The sequence below is a fragment of the Scyliorhinus canicula genome, chromosome 16 (genome assembly GCF_902713615.1).
Source record: "Scyliorhinus canicula chromosome 16, sScyCan1.1, whole genome shotgun sequence".
NCBI lineage: Eukaryota > Metazoa > Chordata > Chondrichthyes > Carcharhiniformes > Scyliorhinidae > Scyliorhinus > Scyliorhinus canicula.
This window is the reverse complement of record NC_052161.1, coordinates 60661283-60670324: the sequence shown is the minus strand read 5'-3', so window position 1 is coordinate 60670324 and position 9042 is coordinate 60661283. Positions and strand designations below refer to the sequence as shown.

The 9042-nt window shown below is 49.2% G+C and overlaps 1 pseudogene; it reads right to left on the bottom strand.

Moving 5' to 3' along the window:
- Positions 1-6312: 6312 nt before the first annotated feature.
- On the bottom strand, positions 6313-8153 carry LOC119950989 (annotated as a pseudogene).
- Between the last annotated feature and the right edge of the window lie 889 nt (positions 8154-9042).

Genomic DNA, 9042 nt, shown 5'->3' with positions numbered 1-9042 from the left:
GCAACTCAGGAGGAGGGAGGCGGCCAGGGAAATAGGTAGAGTGAGGGACGAGGGGGGGCGCAAAGTGGAGGATCCGGCAGAATTGAATAGGGTATTCCGGGACTTCTATCGTAAGCTGTATACTTCGGAGCCGCCGGAAGAACCGGAGGGGATGAAAAGGTTTCTGGACGGGTTAACATTCCCAACAGTTGGGGGGGGGGGGGCGAGTGGAAGAGCTGGGGGCCCCGATTAGAGTAGAGGAGGTATTGGGGGGCCTAAAGGCCATGCAGTCGGGGAAGTCCCCGGGGCCGGATGGATACCCAGTAGAGTTTTATAGGAAGTTCTCTGAGCTGGTGGGCCCGGTCTTGGCGAGGGTTTTCAATGAGGCAAGGGACAGAGGGACCCTGCTGCCGACAATGTCACAAGCCACCATATCTCTGATATTGAAGCGGGGTAAAGACCCGGAGGTGTGCGGGTCCTACAGGCCAATCTCCCTGATTAATGTAGACGCCAAGCTCCTGGCAAAGGTACTGCGGGTAGAATGGAGGACTGTGTACCGGAGGTGATTGGGGAGGATCAAACGGGGTTCGTGAAAGGTAGGCAGCTGGCGGCCAATCTGAGGAGATTGCTCAATGTGATAATGATGCCCCCGGCGGGTAGAGAGGTGGAGGTAGTGGTGGCAATGGACGCCGAGAAGGCCTTTGACCGGGTGGAGTGGCACTATCTGTGGGAGATGCTCGGACGGTTTGGGTTCGGGGAGGGATTGGTGGATTGGATCAAATTATTATATCAGGCTCCGAGGGCCAGCGTCAGGACCAACAGAGAAGTGTCGGAGTACTTTAGGTTGTACTGAGGGACCAGGCAGGGCTGCCCGCTCTCCCCGCTGCTGTTTGCGCTGGCCATAGAGCCGCTGGCGATTGCGCTGAGAGCCGCAGAGGGTTGGAAGGGGATGGTGAGGGGCGGGGTTGAACACAGGGTTTCTCTTTATGCAGACGACCTGCTCCTGTACGTGTCGGACCCAGTGGCCGGGATGGGAACTATACTGGGAATGCTGAGGGAGTTCGGCCAGTTCTCAGGATACAAATTAAATACGGTCAAGAGTGAAATGTTTGTGGTCCAGGCAAGGGGCCAGGAGAACAGATTGAGAGAGCTACCGTTTAGGCTAGTTGAGGAAAATTTCCGATATTTGGGAATCCAGGTGGCACGAGACTGGGGCAGGCTGCATAAGTTAAATTTGGCCAGGATGGTGGAGCAAATGAAGGGAGAGTTTCGAAGATGGGATGTACTCCCGCTGTCGCTGGCAGGGAGGGTGCAGACTGTAAAGATGACAATCCTCCCTCGATTTTTGTTTATTTTTCAGTGCCTCCCGATCTTTATCCCACAGTCCTTCTTCAAAAGAGTTAACGGGCTGATCATGAGCTTTGTCTGGGCGGGAAAGTCGCCGCGGGTGAAAAAGGCGATGTTGGAGAGGAACCGCAGCGAGGGAGGGCTGGCTTTGCCGAGTCTGGTCAATTATTACTGGGCGGCCAACATCGCTATGATAAGGAAGTGGATGGTGGGTACGGGGTCTATTTGGGAGCGGCTGGAGGCGGCTTCGTGCAGGGGCTCCAGTTTGGAAGCCCTGGTCACGGCTCCTCTACCGCTGCCGCCGGCCAAGTACACCACCAGCCCGGTAGTGGTGGCGACCCTGCGGATATGGGGCCAGTGGAGGAGGCATGTGGGTGAGATGGGGGCGTCTGTCTGGGCGCCAATCTGCGACAACTATCGGTTTGCCCCCGGCAGTATGGATGGGGGGTTCCGAGTATGGCGGCGAGCAGGGGCGGGAAGGGTGGGTGATATGTTCCTGGAAGGGAGCTTCGCGGGTTTGAGGAGCTTGGAGGAGAAATTTGAGTTGGTAAGGGGAAATGATTTTAGATACCTACAGTTGCGGGACTTGTTCGTAGACAGGTCCCATCTTTCCCGCGCCTCCCGCCAATGGGGATCCTCGACAGAATAGTCTCTAGGAGGGAAGAAGGGGAGGGCAGAGTCTCGGGTATATATAAGGTGCTCATGAGGGAGGAAGGGTCCCAGACAGAGGAACTGAAACTTAAATGGGAGGAGGAACTAGGCGGGGAAATGGAGGATGGGCTGTGGGCAGAGGCCCTGAGTAGGGTAAACTCGACCGCGACATGTGCTAGGCTCGGGCTGATCCAATTTAAGGTCGTTCACCGGGCCCATATGACGGTGGCTCGGATGAGCAAATTTTTCGGGATAGAGGACAAATGCGCTAGGTGCGCGGGAGGACCAGCGAACCATGTTCACATGTTTTGGGCATGCCCTGAGCTGAGGGGGTACTGGGAGGGATTTGCGGGGGTCATGTCCCAGGTGCTAAAAACAAGGGTGGTGATGAGTCCAGGGGGTGGCAATTTTTGGGGTTTCAGAAGAGACGGGCGTCCAGTGGGAGAAAGAGGCCGATGTGTTGGCCTTTGCTTCCCTGATAGCCCGGCGATGAATATTATTGGCGTGGAGGGACTCAAAGCCCCCGAAGACTGAGTGGTGGCTTGCGGACATGTCGAGTTTCCTGGGGATGGAAAAAATTAAGTTCGCCTTGAGGGGATCTGTGCAGGGGTTCACCCGGAGGTGGCAACCATTTATTGACTTCTTTGCGGGAGAGTGAGCGTCAGCAGGGGGGTGGGGGGAGGGGGGGGGGGGGGGGTAGAGTAGAGTAGGAGGGAAAATATGGCGGGTAGTACCGGTGGGAGGGGAGCAGGCTTGTGCAATATGTTACGATGGAAGTATTGAAAGTACGTGGATGTTTGCACATTTTTGCCTTTTTTGCTTCCTTTCTGATGATGTCTGTAACTGTTTATAAAGCCAAAAACTACCTCAATAAAATTGTTTATTAAAAAAAAAGGTTGATATTATGACCGGTACAGGCTTGGAGGGCTGAAGGGCCTGTTCCTGTGCTGTATTGTCCTTTGTTCTTTTTGTTTTTTGTTCTTTGCTTGCCATTTCCACTCACCGTCCTGCTCTCATGTCTACATCTCTGTCCTTGACCTGCTGCAATGTCCCAATGAAACCCAACGCAAACTGGAGGAACAGCACCTCAGCTTCCGATTCGGCATGTTACAGCCTTCCGGACTGAACATTGAGTTCAACAACTTCAGACTGTGAACTCTCTCCCTCTGCCACCTTTACCCCATTTTTATTTCTCTCAATTCATTCTCATTTCTTCCACCCATCTGTGTTTCTCTCACCATTGTCCTCCCTCCTCCCATCCCAAACCACTTGGGCCATCTGTTCCCTGTTCCTCCTTGTCCTTTAGTACACTGCTTACCTTTGTACTGTCTTTAAAACATTCTGATATGTCAATCACTATCTGCATCCTTCTTATAATATATGTAAAAATATATTATATAATAATAACCTTTGTTGTCACAAGTCGGCTTACATTAACACTGCAATGAAGTTACTGTGAAAAGCCCGTAGTCGCCACATTCCAGCGTCTGTTTGGGTACACAGAGGGAGAATTCAGAATGTCCAAATTACCTAACAGCACGTCTTTCGGGACTTATGAAAGGAAACCGGAGCACCCGGAGGAAACACACGCAGACACAGGGAGAACATGCCAACCCCGCACAGACAGTGACCCAAGCCGAGAATTGATCTGGGACCCTGGAGCTGTGAAGCAACAGTGCTACACACTGTGCTACCGCCTTGACCACCCCTATTTATGTTCCGTTTGTCTTTCTGCCCACGGCATCTTTGTCAATCTCCACCTATCACTGGCCCTCTATTCAGTCCCACTGCTCCACACCCCCATCCCACCCCACAACAGTATAAATCTGATTCTATTCCAGTTCTCTCTCGCGCTTTGACAAAGAGTCATCCAGACTCAAAACATACGTTCCCTGCTCTATCCACAGGTACTGTCAGACCTGCTGAGATTGTCCAGTATTTTCTGTTTTTGTTTCAGATTCCAGCTTTTTCAGTAATTTGCTTTTAACATTCCAGCCTTGTTCAGACATAGGCATAGAACATACAGTGCAGAAGGAGGCCATTCGGCCCATCAAGTCTACACTGACCCACTTAAGCCCTCACTTCCACCCTATCCCCCTAACCCAATAACCTCTCCTAAACGTTTTTGGACACTTAGGATAATTTAGCATGACCGGGGAAGGAGGGGGGGGGGGCCTCCGCGAGGGCTGGGGGGACTGGTGGGGGTGGCCAAGGGGTGTCCAGGGGGTGGCCTGTGGGGCTGTATTTGGCAAGTCGGGTCCATGCATGGCAGGCACCACGTTGTACGACGCGACTGCTGCAGGTCGTCGCCTTGCGCATGCGCAGCCACGGACTCGGCCATTCTCCGGCCGTTTTTGCCGCGGGAACTGGACGGTTTACCCGCTGCCACTTCTGGCCCCTCACAGGTCCTGGAATCAGTGAGAGTCCGGCGCTGATGTTGGCTTTGTTGGAGCTATACAACAAGTGAAAAATGGGCACCAGCCATCATCCGAGCAAAGACAGGTCCGATATGTTACATCATACTGACAGATGATGAAAGAGTTTGACGTCATCAAGTTGACCAATTATTATGTTCACTAAGTGAATGGACTGAACCTTCACCAGTTGTATTCACCTCGGAAGGTATGGACAGTGATGTGACAGAATTGAGATCTACTACAGGGGAAAGTACAGCATCTGTCCCTGCAGAATCTTCAGTACTAACAGAGACAGATACCGATTTAGTTACACAAAAAGTACCACCAATAAGTAAAGCGGAAGGCACTTCGGTGATTTTGAAAAGCCAGGGGCGGGATTTTCCTCTATCCGGCAGGGTGGGCCATACCGGCGCCGAGGAGTGGCGTGAACCACACTGGCGTTAGGGCGCCTGGAAGGTGTGGAATCCTCAGCACCTTCAGGGTCTAGGCCGGCGCCGGCGGGGTTGACATCATGCCAGCCAGTGCGGAAGAGCTTGGCGCTGCGCCAACTGGTGCCGAAGGGCCTTCGCCTGCCGGCGCGAGTTGACGCATGCGCGGGAGCACCAGCGTGTACTGGCGTCATCCCAGCGCAAGCGCAGGGGGGGTTCTTCTCCGTGCCGGCTATGGCGGACCGTTACACCAGCCGGCGAGATGGGAAAGAGTGCCCCCATGGCACAGACCCGCCGCAGATCGGTCGGCCCCGATCACGGGCCAGGCCACCGTGAGGCCCCCTGAGGGCTAGGTTCCCCCGTGCATCACCAAGGACTCCGGAGGCCGCCTGCAGAACCAGGTCAGGCCAGCAAGGACCTGGTCTAATTTACACCGGCTGGACCGGCCGAAATCGGCCGCTCGGCCCATCGGGGGCGGCAAATTGCCGGCGGGCCGCTGCCAACAGCCCCCGACAGAGCGGGGCGCAATTTCCGCCCCCGCCAATAAAAGGGCACCGGAGAATCCGGCAACCAGTGTCGGGGCAGGATTCACGCCGCCCCCCGACCCAGCGGAGTGTCGGAGAATCCCGCCCCAGATTCCAGAAATCAAATATTGCCGAAAAGAGACTGGCATCCTCCAAAGAGACTGTCTTATTAATGTATATACGTATGGGTAACATATTGGTGCAGGTTAAATTTAGTTGGGTCTGTTGTTGAAGTGTGTAAAAGAAAAGTTGTTTGCACTAAAGGAGTAAAGAGGGAGGGGTTAAGTATTCAAATAATACTGCCTGCTTGTGGAACATCAAGTGATCAGTCGTGATGTCAGCAGTGTGTTTGTGTAGGTGATTGGAGTTATCCATCTTACACTGCAGAAGCAACTCCTCTGAGTAAACCCGGCAGCGCATATTACAAACTTAGAGCGTGGCGGCACCTCTACATCTTTTCCTATTTGCGGCTAACAACAAAAATATAACAGGAATAAATTTTCACCTAATTTTATATTCATTTATTTTTCCTGACTCTATTATGTCTTCCTCCAACCCGCAGTCTCCCTTTGTAGGTTGTGTACAAGTTAATCCGTGTTGCCAAGATGAAATGAGAAAGAGTTATCAATCTGTCAATCCTTTCCGAGTCCCGGCCGGGTGAGGTTTCCCGTGTTGAGTCAAATTAAGCCGCAGGCTCCACTCCTGGTGGTGCCCTTCCGTCAATTCCTTTAAGTTTCATCAAATGGTGACAGAGCGTAAACATTACCGACTGTCAGGAATGATCCAGCAGATTTTATCCCCACCCTGTTCTGTACGAACCAAACTGTCAGCATTCACACTGATCAACCACACAAATCAAATCTTAGCCATGCTTTCATTTTATTGGCTATTTCAACATTCCACTTCTGATTGTACAATTGAAATCTCTGTTTGGGAAATCAATACCTGCTGCCATTGTGTTTATTCTTTTTAGCCAATTTTAACCTATTTTTATATCCTTTACTCTTCCCTCCCTCTCCACCTTTCCACACACAACAGCAACTCTTGGGAGAACAGAATAATATTATTTGTTTTGTTCACCAGTGGGGTCAATGTTCCTGAATGAAGCACAGAGAATTAGAATAATTACAATGAGATTATTTGAAAATTGTACACACATGTGTAATGTGCTCCATTAGAAAATCCTGAGCAGAAAATAAGTGAAGTGAATACCAGAAGCTGTCTAAGGATTAGAGAGTGTTAATTCATCTTTCGGCTCAGCATTAGTTGGGAAAGTCATTGTTGACCGAGATGGAAAGGCGTAATTCACAAAGAGCACTTAGATACTCTTCATTGTCAGGGTCCAACTCCAAGGCTTTTTCAAAGCTTTCAACAGCCTCGCGCTTCTTCCCATCCAGTTGGTGCATTAAGCCAAGAACACCATGGGCCTTGCTGTCTCTTGGATTCCTGCGAATTTATCTTTCTGATATTGACTTCAAGTTCTCACAGCACCTTTTTCCTTCCGTTGAGTTAGAATCGACTTTCATTCCTTCCAGAAAATGGATGATGGCGTTTGATTCCGATTTCTTCTCACGCAGTTCAAACAATCCAACATCTAAACATATTTCCTGCTTATTTCTTGGAGGTATATCTTTCGATTTCAGTAGGTTATTGTAGATCTCCTCGACATTTTCATATTCTTCATTTAATGAACAGATTCTGGCATAATCCAGCTGTGCCCTAATAAATGTTAATGGGCGAGTTTCAAAAGCCTTTTTAAAATGATCCTTACACAGTTCAATCAGTTCAGCTCTCTGTTGAAAAGCAGGGTCACCAGGTCTTTTGCGACATGGCTTTTTGATCAGTGACAATACTTGCTTTCTGTAACACAGACCTATTTGATGGTGTAAGATCGTAGAGTGTGGGGTCATTTCCAATCCTTTCTTCAACAGCTCCACCGCTTTTTCCATATCTCCTTTTAATCTGTAAAATTTTGCTCCATAGCGAAGCACATGTGGGAAATCAGGGGACTTCTACAACGCTTTTTCAACTAATTCCAGTGCTTCCTCAATTTGATTGAATTCCTGTAGTTTTAGAGCTAACAGCACCATGGCTTCACCGTGATCTGGATCAAGCTCCAGCACACGTCTAAACTGCTTCATTGATTGAGTGGATTCACATTTCTCTGGGGTTCCAGAAAATGTTTCCAGACGAGACAGAACAATCGCATAGCCATCATTCCATTCAACATTATCAGGATCTTCCTCCAAAGCCTTTTGGAAACATTCCTTTGCTTCTTCATAATATTGAGCAGCAGATTTCAACAGTGACCAACCCTTCTCCCCGTATACTGCAGGTATCATTGCTGTGTACCGAGAGGCATCAGGAAATTGTTTGCAGATCGTCTCCAGTTTGTCGAGGTAGGACTGAGCCTCTGTCAGTTGTCCCATGTGATAATATATCCAGGCATAGTTTCCAAAGGTGATGATGATTCTTTTATTAAATTTATCTTCATGATTCTCCCTCAGAAAATTTTCAGCTTCCTTTAAGTTTTGAATAGCCGCCTCATAGTTTCCTTGCAGACAGTTTACAAAAGTGAGTTGGTTGTAATACCTGGGTTGATATTTCTCATTCGTCTGAATTGAATCTTCTAATCTTTGCTTCATGTCATCCAAGTCAATATTTTCTTTCTGTGGCCCCCATGTGAAGTGACATTGAAGTTGTTCAAGCTTCACTTTCAACAAATCCTTCTCTTGGTCACTGCAAGAGAAAGACAAACCCATCAAAATCCATCTCGGACTAACTGAACCATTTTCCAGCCCCTCCATCCATTTTATTATCCAAGACCTTTTCCTGACTCTGGGACTCAATGACCCTGAAACCTCTGGTCACACAATTATTATCTCAGAAAAACCTCCCAGCAAAATAAAGGGATTTACTTCATAACCTTGTCTGTTTTTATACTTGTCTTTTTTCTGCTGATTGATGTATTATCTGGTGAACGTTGAACCTCTCACAAAATGTACAGTAAATCTTAACCGCCTCAATGCCCAATTGGATGAAGAGGAGCTGTAGCTGAAGTACTCAATCTCCTATTGGTTTTGCCCAGTACATCACCTTCTCATTCTGCTCTGTAGGCCCCTCCTCACCGAGACTGCCTGCAGTCCCATCATTGGCTCCACTCAAACTTGACACTGCTGAGCCTACAGAGCTGCTGGCCTGCTGATGGACTGGCTGCTCTGTCAGGTGGGACCCTGCTCCCGAGTTAAGTGTGAATTCTCACCTTAAGACAATTAATGATGCTCCTGATCCAAAATTTACACAGAGAAGCCAGGAATATATGGACTGGACTCCTGACCTTTAAGCTAGGTTTTGGGGGCAGTGACGGACTTCCATTGACTCCGGTCGAAGAAGGTCACAAATGTAAAAATGTCATCCCGGTGTTCCAGTCCCTTCAAGATCGAGTCCCTTTCTATCACCTTGAGTCCTATAGTCTTCTGAGAACTCTGCATTCATCTCACTCTAAACTTGTCCATGTGCTATTTCACCAGACTGCTGACTTCAGCCAGAGAAACTCCATACTCCTGACTACCCTTCTTAAAGTTTACCCCCACATATAAACTAGCAAAGATTTTTTGTCAATCCTCTAAGTATTGTAGTGATATTCTGGTATCAATGTACATGATGAATGTATGTGAATGTAGTACAGTCGTTTCA